The sequence below is a fragment of the Hypomesus nipponensis genome, chromosome 2 (genome assembly GCF_054491055.1).
Source record: "Hypomesus nipponensis isolate SF chromosome 2, ASM5449105v1, whole genome shotgun sequence".
Lineage (NCBI taxonomy): Eukaryota > Metazoa > Chordata > Actinopteri > Osmeriformes > Osmeridae > Hypomesus > Hypomesus nipponensis.
This window is the reverse complement of record NC_140362.1, coordinates 1093935-1107625: the sequence shown is the minus strand read 5'-3', so window position 1 is coordinate 1107625 and position 13691 is coordinate 1093935. Positions and strand designations below refer to the sequence as shown.

Genomic DNA, 13691 nt, shown 5'->3' with positions numbered 1-13691 from the left:
CACAGCCCTCCCCATCTCTCTACCCCACACACAGCCCCCCTCAACACCTCTCTACCCCACACAGCCCCCCTCAACACCTCTCTACCCCACACAGCCCCCCTCAACACCTCTCTACCCCACACACAGCCCCCCTTAACACCTCTCTACCCCACACACAGCCCTCCCCTCCCCATCTCTCTACCCACACACAGCCCTCCCCATCTCTCTACCCACACACAGCCCTCCCCATCTCTCTACCCACACACAGCCCTCCCCATCTCTCTACCCACACACAGCCCTCCCCATCTCTCTACCCACACACAGCCCTCCCCATCTCTCTACCCACACACAGCCCTCCCCATCTCTCTACCCCACACACAGCCCTCCCCTCCCCATCTCTCTACCCACACACAGCCCTCCCCTCCCCATCTCTCTACCCACACACAGCCCTCCCCATCTCTCTACCCCACACACAGCCCCCCTCAACACCTCTCTACCACACACAGCCCTCCCCATCTCTCTACCCCACACACAGCCCTCCCCTCCCCATCTCTCTACCCACACACAGCCCTCCCCATCTCCCTACCCACACACAGCCCTCCCCATCTCTCTACCCACACACAGCCCTCCCCATCTCTCTACCCCACACACAGCCCCCCTCAACACCTCTCTACCCCACACACAGCCCCCCTCAACACCTCTCTACCCCACACACAGCCCCCCTCAACACCTCTCTACCCCACACAGCCCCCCTCAACACCTCTCTACCCCACACAGCCCCCCTCAACACCTCTCTACCCCACACACAGCCCTCCCCTCCCCATCTCTCTACCCCACACACAGCCCCCCTCAACACCTCTCTACCCCACACACAGCTCCCCTCAACACCTCTCTACCCCACACAGCCCCCCTCAACACCTCTCTACCCCACACAGCCCCCCTCAACACCTCTCTACCCCACACACAGCCCCCCTTAACACCTCTCTACCCCACACACAGCCCTCCCCATCTCTCTACCCCACACAGCCCTCTCCTCCCCCTCTTTCTACCCCACACACAGCCCTCCCCATCTCTCTACCCCACACACAGCCCTCCCCTCCCCATCTCTCTTCCCACACACAGCCCTCCCCATCTCTCTACCCACACACAGCCCTCCCCATCTCTCTACCCCACACAGCCCTCTCCTCCCCCTCTTTCTACCCCACACACAGCCCTCCCCATCTCTCTACCCCACACACAGCCCTCCCCTCCCCATCTCTCTACCCACACACAGCCCTCCCCATCTCTCTACCCACACACAGCCCTCCCCATCTCTCTACCCCACACACAGCCCCCCTCCCCATCTCTCTACCCCACACACAGCCCCCCTCAACACCTCTCTACCCCACACAGCCCCCCTCAACACCTCTCTACCCCACACACAGCCCTCCCCTCCCCATCTCTCTACCCCACACACAGCCCCCCTCAACACCTCTCTACCCCACACAGCCCCCCTCAACACCTCTCTACCCCACACAGCCCCCCTCAACACCTCTCTACCCCACACACAGCCCCCCTTAACACCTCTCTACCCCACACACAGCCCTCCCCTCCCCATCTCTCTACCCACAGACAGCCCTCCCCATCTCTCTACCCCACACAGCCCTCTCCTCCCCCTCTTTCTACCCCACACACAGCCCTCCCCATCTCTCTACCCCACACACAGCCCTCCCCTCCCCATCTCTCTACCCACACACAGCCCTCCCCATCTCTCTACCCACACACAGCCCTCCCCATCTCTCTACCCCACACACAGCCCCCCTCAACACCTCTCTACCCCACACAGCCCCCCTCAACACCTCTCTACCCCACACACAGCCCTCCCCTCCCCATCTCTCTACCCCACACACAGCCCCCCTCAACACCTCTCTACCCCACACAGCCCCCCTCAACACCTCTCTACCCCACACAGCCCCCCTCAACACCTCTCTACCCCACACACAGCCCCCCTTAACACCTCTCTACCCCACACACAGCCCTCCCCTCCCCATCTCTCTACCCACACACAGCCCTCCCCATCTCTCTACCCCACACAGCCCTCTCCTCCCCCTCTTTCTACCCCACACACAGCCCTCCCCATCTCTCTACCCCACACACAGCCCTCCCCTCCCCGTCTCTCTACCCACACACAGCCCTCCCCATCTCTCTACCCACACACAGCCCTCCCCATCTCTCTACCCCACACAGCCCTCTCCTCCCCCTCTTTCTACCCCACACAAAGCCCTCCCCATCTCTCACTCCCGGAGCATCTGCATGTGTGAGCTGACCTGATAGCTGGTGTGGTGCTGTTTCTATTGTAGGCAGTCATATGAAAGCTGGCCACATTCACAGGGGGGCTAAAGACAGCTCAGGTATGTGAGGGGGGGGGGGGGGTATTGGGTGAGGGGATGTCCGGGGGGGGGGGGGGGGTACTGGGTGAGGGGATGTCCGGGGGGGGGGGGGGGGCGTCCCCATGCATGAAGCCCTCCTTGTTGCATGCTAACATTGGGCAGAGCTGTAGAGGGGGGCTCTCATGCTGCCTGAAGTGTCATGTGACTGTGTCATGTGACTGTGACCATAACGCAGGGCTCAACATTAAGGCTTGTCCGCTTGTCCGGGACAAGTGGATTTTTCTGTAGGCAAGTGGAGAATAAGATCTCTACAGACCGTGCAGCTAATTTAATTACTACATACTTACTACATACATTTAACTGATACGAATGCTGCTAATGCTTGCCAGGTAAACAGCTGTCGACGCTAGCTAACATCAACACCATTTTTAATTTTTTGTAAAATTATCAATCTTTACCCGGACAAGTGAAACGTTAACGTACTTGTCCAAAGGACAAGCGCCTCAAAAAGTAAATGTCAAGCCCTGCAACGTGTCCTGTCCACCTGTTCTCCAGTGAGTGTTTGTGAGTTCTGTTTGTGTGGTTACTGCCCTGTATGTGGACCTCCAGAGTCATCCCCCTCCTGACTCTGTCTCCCCCCTGACTTTGTCTCCCTCCTGACTCTGTCTCCCCTCCTGACTCTCTCTCCCTCCTGACTCTGTCTCCCCCCTCCTGACTCTGTCTCCCCCCTCCTGACTCTGTCTCCCCCCTCCTGACTCTCTCTCCCTCCTGACTCTCTCTCCCTCCTGACTCTCTCTCCCTCCTGACTCTCTCTCCCTCCTGACTCTCTCTCCCTCCTGACTCTCTCTCCCTCCTGACTCTCTCTCCCTCCTGACTCTCTCTCCCTCCTGACTCTGTCTCCCCCCTCCTGACTCTGTCTCCCCCCTCCTGACTCTGTCTCCCCCCTCCTGACTCTGTCTCCCTCCTGACTCTCTCTCCCTCCTGACTCTCTCTCCCTCCTGACTCTCTCTCCCTCCTGACTCTGTCTCCCCCAGACCCGCAGGCCTACAATCTGAACCCGTCCGACAGCGTGCCCACCATCCAGGTGGACCTGGCTTCTCCCCAGTCCCCCGACTCCATCAACATGCTGGACGAGTTCCACAGGCGGGGGGGCCAGGGGGGCCAGGGGGAGAGCAGGGGAGGTGCCATGAAGCCCCCGGTTCCAGGAGGTGGGAAGCAGGGGGAGGGGGGGGAGGCGTCAGAGGGAGGGAAGGATCCCCAGCGGCTGGTCCGGTGTCTGAGCGACCCAGGACCCACCGGAGACGAGGACGAAGATGAGCCCTTCCTCCCCTAGCCCCGCCCCTTCCTCCCCTAGCCCCGTGCCTTCCTCCCCTAGCCCGTCCCTTCCTCCCCTAGCCCCGTGCCTTCCTCCCCTAGCCCCGTGCCTTCCTCCCCTAGCCCCATGCCTTCCTCCCCTAGCCCCGTGCCTTCCTCCCCTAGCCCCGTGCCTTCCTCCACTAGCCCCGTGCCTTCCTCCCCTAGCCCCGTCCCTTCCTCCCCTAGCCCGTCCCTTCCTCCCCTAGCCCCGTGCCTTCCTCCACTAGCCCCGTGCCTTCCTCCCCTAGCCCCGTCCCTTCCTCCCCTAGCCCGTCCCTTCCTCCCCTAGCCCCGCCCCGGTGTCTGAGCGACTCAGGACCCACCGGAGACGAGGACGAAGATGAGCCCTTCCTCCTCTAGCCCCGCCCCTTCCTATCTTAGCCCTGCCCCTTTCTCTCTTAGTCCCATCCCTTCCTGTTTTAGCCCTGCCAATCCCTGCCCTGGCCCACACTTCCTGTCCTAGTCCCTCCTTTCTTGTCACGGCCCCGCCCCTTCATGTCCTGGCCCCTCCCTTTCTGCCATAGCCCCTCCCTTTCTACCCTAACCCTGTCCAAGCCCTGCCTTTCCTGTCCAAGCCCCGCCCACAAGGCGACATGGGAAGGGCTTAGCTCAGGCAGAGACAAGAGATAGAGCCATGCATCCAGGACGCCACTGTTCAGCTCTTAATGTGTCACATCCACACTCTGCAACCTGCCCCCTCGTCACTTACTTATGGAGCAGACACACATAGTTATGTAGTTATCAATAGTTGTATATATTTATATAGCTATATGCTATGATGTCACTCTCAGATGAACGTTAAGGAGAGGACTAATTCATGGACAGGAAACAGGAGCAGTTTCTCACGCTTGGAGTCATTGGAAATGTAATCTTATAAATTGTGGCTTCTGAAAGAGAACGTTGCCTTAAATTGCGTCACGCCTAAGATCATCCCTGTCACTTTGGTGCATTTTATCACAGAGAAACATATTTTTCATATTTCTTTTATGAACGTATTTCTCTTCAGGGGTAAACTGTGTCTCTCTGTCTCACTGACCTGTCTGCATAGCTAGGCTCATCCAGGAAGTGAGCAGAGCTCCACTTCCTGTTTGGACCTCTGGGTCAGGCAGACTACAAGATAACCTTTGACCTGGAAGCAGTTTCTCCAGCTGCTGTGTTCCAGCGAGATCTGGAGCCTTCCTCAGATCCAGGACAGAACTCTGCGACGCTCCGAGATCTACGACTTTCTGAGTCAACCCACCCTGGAAGCCAATCACTAGTCACTCCAAATATGTTTGATTGTTGTTGTCATGTTACATACTGTATGTCTTGTACTGTGGTAGCCAGCGCGGGTGTCTGTCTCCTCCAGGGCGGCGGCCCAGAACTAGACCCTAGACCACTAATTACACAGCTGATGCTATGACACAGCAGAGACTCTATAACAGGTGACACAGGCATGACACAGCAGAGACTCTAACACAGGTGAAGTACAGCAGGCACGACACAGTGAAATCTCCTATACACCATTATGAGATGTGAATCGCCACGTGGAGCGTAGCCCCTTTAAAACAGACGTCCCCTGCTGCTGCTGTTTGGAAGCGGCATCCCTCAGACCCAGACACACAACATGTCTCCTTTCTGAGATACTGCATCTGTGGCCCTGTACAGTGTGTGGGGTGTGCTGCACAGTGTGTGGGGTGTGCTGTACAGTGTGTGGGGTGTGCTGCACAGTGTGCTAGTCTTTACACACAGCCGTAGAACTACAGTGGTATTATGTTGTGATGTTGGTGTCAAGGGTGATTGTTGATTACCTGTGACTTTTTAGGTGTTCTTGAGGTTTGTTTTGATTTCAATGCCTTCAGGGAAGCACAGCCACTCAGGCCTGGGAGTCACAATAGGGAGGTGGGGAGGTGGAGAGGGAGGGGGGAGGTGGGGAGGTGGGGAGGGAGGTGGGAGGTGGAGGTGGAGAGGGAGGGGGGAGGTGGGGAGGGTGGGGGGAGATGGAGAGATGGTGAACCAGGTGGGAGTGAGACATGGGAGGGTGGGGGAGGACATAGAAGCAGATGGGTAAAACCAGGCTTGAGTGATGTCACTTCCTGTCATCAGCCCCTCTACTGTGTGTAATTTAAGGACGTATTAATTGCTAAGCACCTTCACGGCCTGTTCCTTCGGACATGTCAGCACCTCCTTAGTGTTCACTCCTGTGACTCTTTGGCGTTTACTTCCTGGTTTAAATGTAAATGACCAATGGAGGAGAGCGGACATTGTGATGTCATCCATGACGACGTCAAACAGTTGAACCATTTCTGTTCAGTCACCTGAAAGAAAAGGTTTACATTTTAACTGGTTTAACCTTGCACACTCATGAACCACGGTTCAACCAAACATAAATGTCTGTTTGTGTTCGCTGGTGATGGTTTAGCAGTTCTCCATTGTTTCTCTGACATCTGACCTGGTTCATCAGAAGTGTCTTCACAGAACAGCCACGAGAATGATGTTGGTCCTGCTGACCTCCCTGCCGGCCTGATACACTTTGTCAAATGCTTTACATTGGTTAATTTGCTTTATTTTGGTTCATGTGCTTTACATTGGTTAATTTGCTTTATTTTGGTTCATGTGCTTTACATCGGTTAATTTGCTTTATTTTGGTTCATGTGCTTTACATCGGTTAATTTGCTTTATTTTAGTTCCCAAATGATCTTGGTTCTAATGCTTTATTTAGGGGTAAATGTTTTTTTTTTTATTATTCAAATGCTTTGTTTAGGTTCATGTGCTGTTATTTGTGTTTGAATGCTTCCCACGGGATCAAGAATAAGAGCTTCATGTTCAGGTGCCATCAGCATCCATCAGGTGCTTCTGTGTTCCTGAGTTTTATTTGTGCAAGTGTGTGTCACATGAGTTGATCTGTCTCTGTCTCTGCTTCATGTTTCAGTCACCACCCTGTCTTCAGTCCTCCCTGGATAGTAATTATGAGTGTAACTTGATAGTGTTGTGGAGACAGGACTGCTCAGCCTAACTCTGTGTTGTGGAGACAGGACTGCTCAGCCTAACTCTGTGTTGTGGAGACAGGACTGCTCAGCCTAACTCTGTGTTGTGTCCAGACATCACATCAACAGGATTGTTCAATCTCTGTATGTACAAGACGTGTTTATGTAGGAACTGTCAACCATGTGATGATCTGCCGCATGATTTGACCAATGAGATTGTAGCTTCAGGCCTACGGAGGTGTTGCTGTCCAGCTGAGCTAGGATCAGGGTGTGTTGAACACTGAGTGGTTGTAACTTCCTGTTCCTCTCCTGAAGACACGGTGGGTCGAGCAGCAGCTTGAGGCCCATCACCACCTACTGTGGAGCCAGACCAGCCTGGTCCTGGAAGCATCAGCATGTTCACTAACCATGTCTGTCTGCACCAGCCACCCCTCCCTCCCTCCCTCCCTCTATCATCAGCTCTTCTCTAAACACCAGTTCTCATATCCTTCAGCTTTACATTCATTCATGTTAAGAGCAATACATTTGTGTTTTGTGAAAAACATTTTCAAAACTACTTGGAGACATCCAGGGGGAGCGTTTAGCCTAAAGCCCAGTCTGGTTTGGCCTGGTATGGCCCAGTTTGGCCTGGTGTGGCCCAGTTTGGCCTGGTGTGGCCCAGTTTGGCCTGGTGTGGCCCAGTTTGGCCCGGTATGGGACGTCCTGGTGGGACGTCCTGGTGGGACGTCCTGGTGGGACGTCCTGGTGGGACGTCCTGGTGGGACGTGCTGGTGGGACGTCCTGGTGGGACGTGCTGGTGGGACGTCCTGGTGGGACGTCCTGGTGGGACGTCCTGGTGGGACGTGCTGGTGGGACGTGCTGGTGGGACGTCCTGGTGGGACGTGCTGGTGGGACGTCCTGGTGGGACGTGCTGGTGGGACGTCCTGGTGGGACGTCCTGGTGGGACGTGCTGGTGGGACGTGCTGGTGGGACGTCCTGGTGGGACGTGCTGGTGGGACGTCCTGGTGGGACGTGCTGGTGGGACGTCCTGGTGGGACGTCCTGGTGGGACGTCCTGGTGGGACGTGCTGGTGGGACGTCCTGGTGGGACGTCCTGGTGGGACGTCCTGGTGGGACGTCCTGGTGGGACGTCCTGGTGGGACGTGCTGGTGGGACGTCCTGGTGGGACGTGCTGGTGGGACGTCCTGGTGGGACGTGCTGGTGGGACGTCCTGGTGGGACGTGCTGGTGGGACGTCCTGGTGGGACGTCCTGGTGGGACGTCCTGGTGGGACGTGCTGGTGGGACGTCCTGGTGGGACGTCCTGGTGGGACGTCCTGGTGGGACGTCCTGGTGGGACGTCCTGGTGGGACGTCCTGGTGGGACGTGCTGTTCACTGTCCTCTTTGTCTCGTCTGACGTCTTGTCTCGTTTTTGGCTGTTTAATTTCTAAGCTAAATTATTTGTTGATCATTTGCAAATGTGTCGTTTGCAATAATAGTAAATAATAGTTTTATTTTGTATACAGTCGAAAAATATTATACAAATCTATAACGGTACTGTACAATCTGAGTCCATGACACTATGTTCACACTGTAGATGTGTAGCTTCTGCATTCCAACCCTGTATTTTAACTAACAATCTGTAATCTAAAAATAAAACTACATACCAAATTAAAAGTTTTACTTTATCACAAGATTGTGTTTTTGTACTGTGTTTTTATTGACAAACTATATGCACTACATGTCATGATAAAAAATAAAATAAAGCGCTTATTACAAACGTACTGTGGCTGGATGTGTAGCTGTAACCAGAGGGGGGCGCTGTGTAGCAAGAAAACGGATACAGCATCTCTATAGTCACCTTTTCAACTGAATGTTTGTTTTGGTTTACGTTCTAACTGGAGCATGACGATTTAATGCTTTTTGAACAGTCAAGGATTGTGTCTGCCTAGCTGGCAGTAACAACCCCAGAATGAGTGCGTGAGCCTGCCAGATTTTAAATGCTTCTCCCCAGCGCCGCCAGACTGCACGGAGAGCCACTTAAATATGCATGAGCGGTCTGGGCGCGGAGCGGCTCCACAGGCCCGGCCAGTATGTTTATTTATTATCGCTCTGAGTCAAATCGCCGGCAGCAGCCTGGCCTGTGCGGACCACAAACATGCGCATGTTAATACAACACGTGGGCGCAATCACCGCGAGGACCAGCTGTCCTCCTCTTCTGAGGTGAGGAAGGGGAAGAGGGGCCTGTTTAAGGATTTCACCCTAAACGCACAAATGCAGTTCGTGAGTATGTGCCGCTGGACTCGAGTATACGGAATATGTAGATATACTGTTAGTACTAGTATACAGTATATGTAGATGTGTTAGTACTACCAGGCGGAAATATTAATGATGTTGATCTATTCTCTGTGGTGTTAGTGTTAACACATGACAATTGAACCTGTGGACACTTCCCCCCTTCCCCTCACACACACATACAAGCTCTCTATCACACGCACACACACTCTCACACACACTCTCACACACACATACAAGCTCTCTATCACACGCACACACACTCTCACACACACTCTCACACACACATACAAGCTCTCTATCACACGCACACACACTCTCACACACACTCACACACACATACAAGCTCTCTATCACACGCACACACACTCTCACACACACATACAAGCTCTCTATCACACGCACACACACTCAGGTTAGAACAGCTTCTATACAGTTATGGAGATCATACAAGCTTCTGTCCACAGCTGCCAGAAATGAACCATATTAGTGGTCCTCTGTCCTTGTGTTCAACAGTCTTAAACCCTGCGGTTGGTTTCCTGTCTGGTTGCCTTCGGAGGGATACAGGAAGCGGTCTGACTGGTTTCCTGTCTGGTTGCCTTCGGAGGGCTACAGAAAGCGGTCTGACTGGTTTCCTGTCTGGTTGCCTTCGGAGGGCTACAGGAAGCGGTCTGACTGGTTTCCTGTCTGGTTGCCTTCGGAGGGCTACAGAAAGCGGTCTGACTGGTTTCCTGTCTGGTTGCCTTCGGAGGGCTACAGGAAGCGGTCTGACTGGTTTCCTGTCTGGTTGCCTTCGGAGGGCTACAGGAAGCGGTCTGACTGGTTTCCTGTCTGGTTGCCTTCGAAGGGCTACAGGAAGCGGTCTGACTGGTTTCCTGTCTGGTTGCCTTCGGAGGGCTACAGGAAGCGGTCTGACTCGGCCTGTTTGTTTGTCCTTCTTCAGCTGTGGTAAAATCACCGTGACTTACCTTCCTGTCACCTTCCTGTCACCCGCCCCCTAGTGGGAAGACCACAAGCGTTACAGACAATATGGCGAGGCCCGATGAATCAGTGTGTTCTCTGGTGAGAGCTTTTATGATGTGAGGGGTCTGTGCCAATCTCATATCACATCATTTGGTTGTCCGGTCTTTCCCAAATCAGAAGCCCTGGGTTGATGCCGCGGTCCGGGCCAAGCTGAGAGCCCGCACTGTCGCCTTTAACTCTGGGGACCCTGATGAGTACAGGAAGGCCAGATACGACCTTCTCAAGGCCATCAAAGCAGCGAAAAGGACTTACAGGACCAAGGTGGAGTCCAGCTACCATGGCTCTGACCCCAGGCGCATGTGGAGTGGACTTAAAGCCATTACTGACTACAAAGGGAGAGGCTCCAGTGAGACCCAGTCCTCTGTCTTACTGCCAGACAAGCTGAATTCCTTCTAAGCTCACTTTGAGAGGGACAGTGACCCCCCTGCAGTGAAGCTACATGAAGGCCAGGCCAGTGGTGTGCCTACACTAACTGTAGCTGAGGTGAGGCTGTGCTTTAAGAAGATCAACCCTCGCAAGGCACCTGGCCCAGACGGCATTTCAGGTAGGGCCCTCAGGGTCTGCGCTGACCAGCTGGCAGGGGTCTTCAGTGACATCTTCAACCCCTCCCTTAACCTGTCTGTACTCCCCACCTGCTTCAAGAGGACCACCATTATCCCTGTGCCCAAGAACACCAAGGTCACATGTCTGAACGACTATCGCCCAATAGCACTGACCTCTGTCATCATGAAGTGCTTTGAGCGGCTTGTCAAATCATTCATCTGCTCCTCGCTGCCCCCCACCCTGGACCCTATGCAGTTTGCATACCGGTCCAACAGGTCTACAGACGATGCCATCGCTCTGACTATGCACACTGCTCTCTCCCACCTGGACAAGGGGAATACGTGTACTGATCACCAACACAGGTAACCCCCAGGGCTGTGTGCTCAGCCCTCTCCTGTTCTCCTTGTTCACTCACGACTGTGCGGCAACGCACAGCTCCAACCTCCATGTTAAGTTTGCTGACGACACAACCATCGTGGGCCTCATGTCTGACAGTGACGAGTCAGCCTACAGAAAGGAGGTTGACACCCTGACATCATGGTGCCAGGACAATAACCTCTCTCTCAACATCAGCAAGACCAAGGAGATGATTGTGGACTATAGGAGGCGGAAGGAGGAGGAGCATGCACCCCTACTCATCAACGGATCTGAAGTGGAGAAGGTCAGCTGCTTCAAGTTCCTCGGGGTGAACATCAGCAATGACCTCACCTGGTCTGTTCACACGGACAAGGTGGTCAAATCGGCCCGTAAGCGCCTCTTCTTCCTGAGGAGACTGAAGAAGTTTGGTATGGACTCAGTCATCCTCACTAACTTTACAGATGCACTATAGAGAGCATTCTGACTGGTTGTATTACAGTGTGGTATGGGAGCTGCACAGACAGGGACCGCAAGGCCCTACGAAGTGTGGTCTGTTCTGCTGAGTTCATCATCGGCAGGAAGCTCCCAGCCCTACAGGACACCTACCACACACGTTGCCTAAGGAAAGCCGGCAGGATTCTAAGGGTGCTTTCACACCTATTAGTCCGTTTGCTTGGTCTGAATCAGTGGATGAGTTGCTACTTTGTTGCATTTTTCATTAGGTCCGGTTAGTGTTCACACGGTCCCGTTTTAAGCGAACCAACGTTTGAAAAAAAAACTGACATTTTAAAAAAACAATGACACGCGGTCATACAGGTTGTTAATCTATTGGACAGAAAATGTGTGAGGGAAAATCACTTCCTTGTCACGAACAACAATGTACAGCAGCGATCGCAATACTATCTTTAATTGTTATGATTTGGTATTGCACGACCACGTTTTTGGGGTTGCTCGTTTGTCTTTTACTCAGGATTATATCCAGGTTATCAAACCATGGGAACTATATGTTTTCGTCTGACGAGCTACCACTTTTCCATAGAACATCACGCACTTTTAGCTGTCTACGTTTTTAACTTTCAACCAACATTGGTCCACTGTGCAATAACGACGCTTTATTTCAGTATATCACTAAATAATTTAAATACCTCGCTACTCAAATGTGTCTTCACAAGTATCTCTGCAATATGATTATCAGCCCATATTTGCCGTTCCTTCACTTCATAATTCACCCACGTTTTCCCTCAACTCATTTCGCTGCTAATGAGTGGCACGGCTGTCTCCGCCAAGTGTAAATTCCTTTTTCAACCCACAATGCACTACATTTTGGTTTGCTTGCTGGAATAGGTCAATATTAAGGGTGCTTTCACACCTATTAGTCCGTTTGCTTGGTCCGAATCAGTGGATGAGTTGCTACTTTGTTGCATTTTTCATTAGGTCCGGTTAGTGTTCACACGGTCCTGTTTTAAGCGAACCAACGTTTGAAAAAAAACTGACATTAAAAAAAACTATGACACGCGGTCATACAGGTTGTTTATCTATTGGCCAGAAAATGTGTGAGGGAAAATCACTTCCTTGTCACAAACAACAATGGAGCAACAGCAGCGTATTGCGATCGCAATACTATCTTTAATTGTTATTTGGTGTTGCACGACCACGTTTTTTGGGTTGCTCGTTGGTCTTTTACTCAGGATTATATCCAGGTTATCAAACCATGGGAATGATATGTTTTCGTCTGACGAGCTACCACTTTTCCATAGAACATCACGCACTTTTAGCTGTCTAAGTTTGTAACTTTCAACCAACATTGGTCCACTGTGCAATATTGACGCTTTATTTCAGTACCTAGGCCTATATCACTAAATCATTTAAATACCTCGCTACTCTGTCTCCACAAGTATCTCTGCAATATGATCATCAGACCATATTTGCCGTTCCTTCACTTCATCATTGCCCCACGCTTTCCGTCAATAATTTCGCTGCTAATGAACGGCTGTCTCCGCCAAGTGTAAATTCCTTTTTCAACCCACAATGCACTACATTTTGGTTTGCTTCCTGGAATAGGTCAATATTAAGTCCAATTACGTTCACACCTAAAGCGAACCGAACCATGGTTCACTTGGAACCGGACCGAGTCCCATCTTTTTAGGGGGACCATGGTTCGGTTGTTTGGTCCGCACTAGAGTTCGAATGCGTGTTCTCACCTCTCCAAACGAACCGTACTTTCAGAGAAAACGGACCATGGTCTGATTGAAACGGACCAAACATGTCAGGTGTGAAAGCACCCTAAGTCCAATTACGTTCCTAAAGCGAACCGAACCATGGTTCACTTGGAACCGGACCGAGTCCCATCTTTTTAGGGGGACCATGGTTCGGTTGTTTGGTCCGCACTAGAGTTCGAATGCGTGTTCTCACCTCTCCAAACGAACCGTACTTTTAGAGAAAACGGACCAAACATGTCAGGTGTGAAAGCACCCTGAGAGACTGTTCCCACCCATCCTTCAGCCTCTTTACCCCGTTGCCTTCTGGCAGGCGTTACCGCAGCATCCGGTCGCGCACACGCAGACTGGACAACAGTTTCTACCCAAGGGCCATCAGGCTTCTGAATGGACACTGATATGGACATTTATTTACTGCACACTAGTCACTTATACACTGTCACTTTCAGCTACTAGTTGCACTATCAGTAACTTTGCACTACTGTACCTCACTGTACCTCGCCATCAAGCTCCTGTATGGTCATTGACATAGTCACTGATCTGCAATTTTGCACTATTGTACTGTACTCCACTTAGGTTAGAATAGGTTATAGGGTTGAAATAGTTTTTA

The 13691-nt window shown here is 52.6% G+C and overlaps 1 pseudogene; it reads left to right on the top strand.

Annotated features, from left to right (window-relative positions):
• Positions 1 to 4602, top strand: part of LOC146300320 (Na(+)/H(+) exchanger beta-like) — a 32211-nt pseudogene extending 27609 nt beyond the window's left edge.
• Positions 4603 to 13691: the final 9089 nt, after the last annotated feature.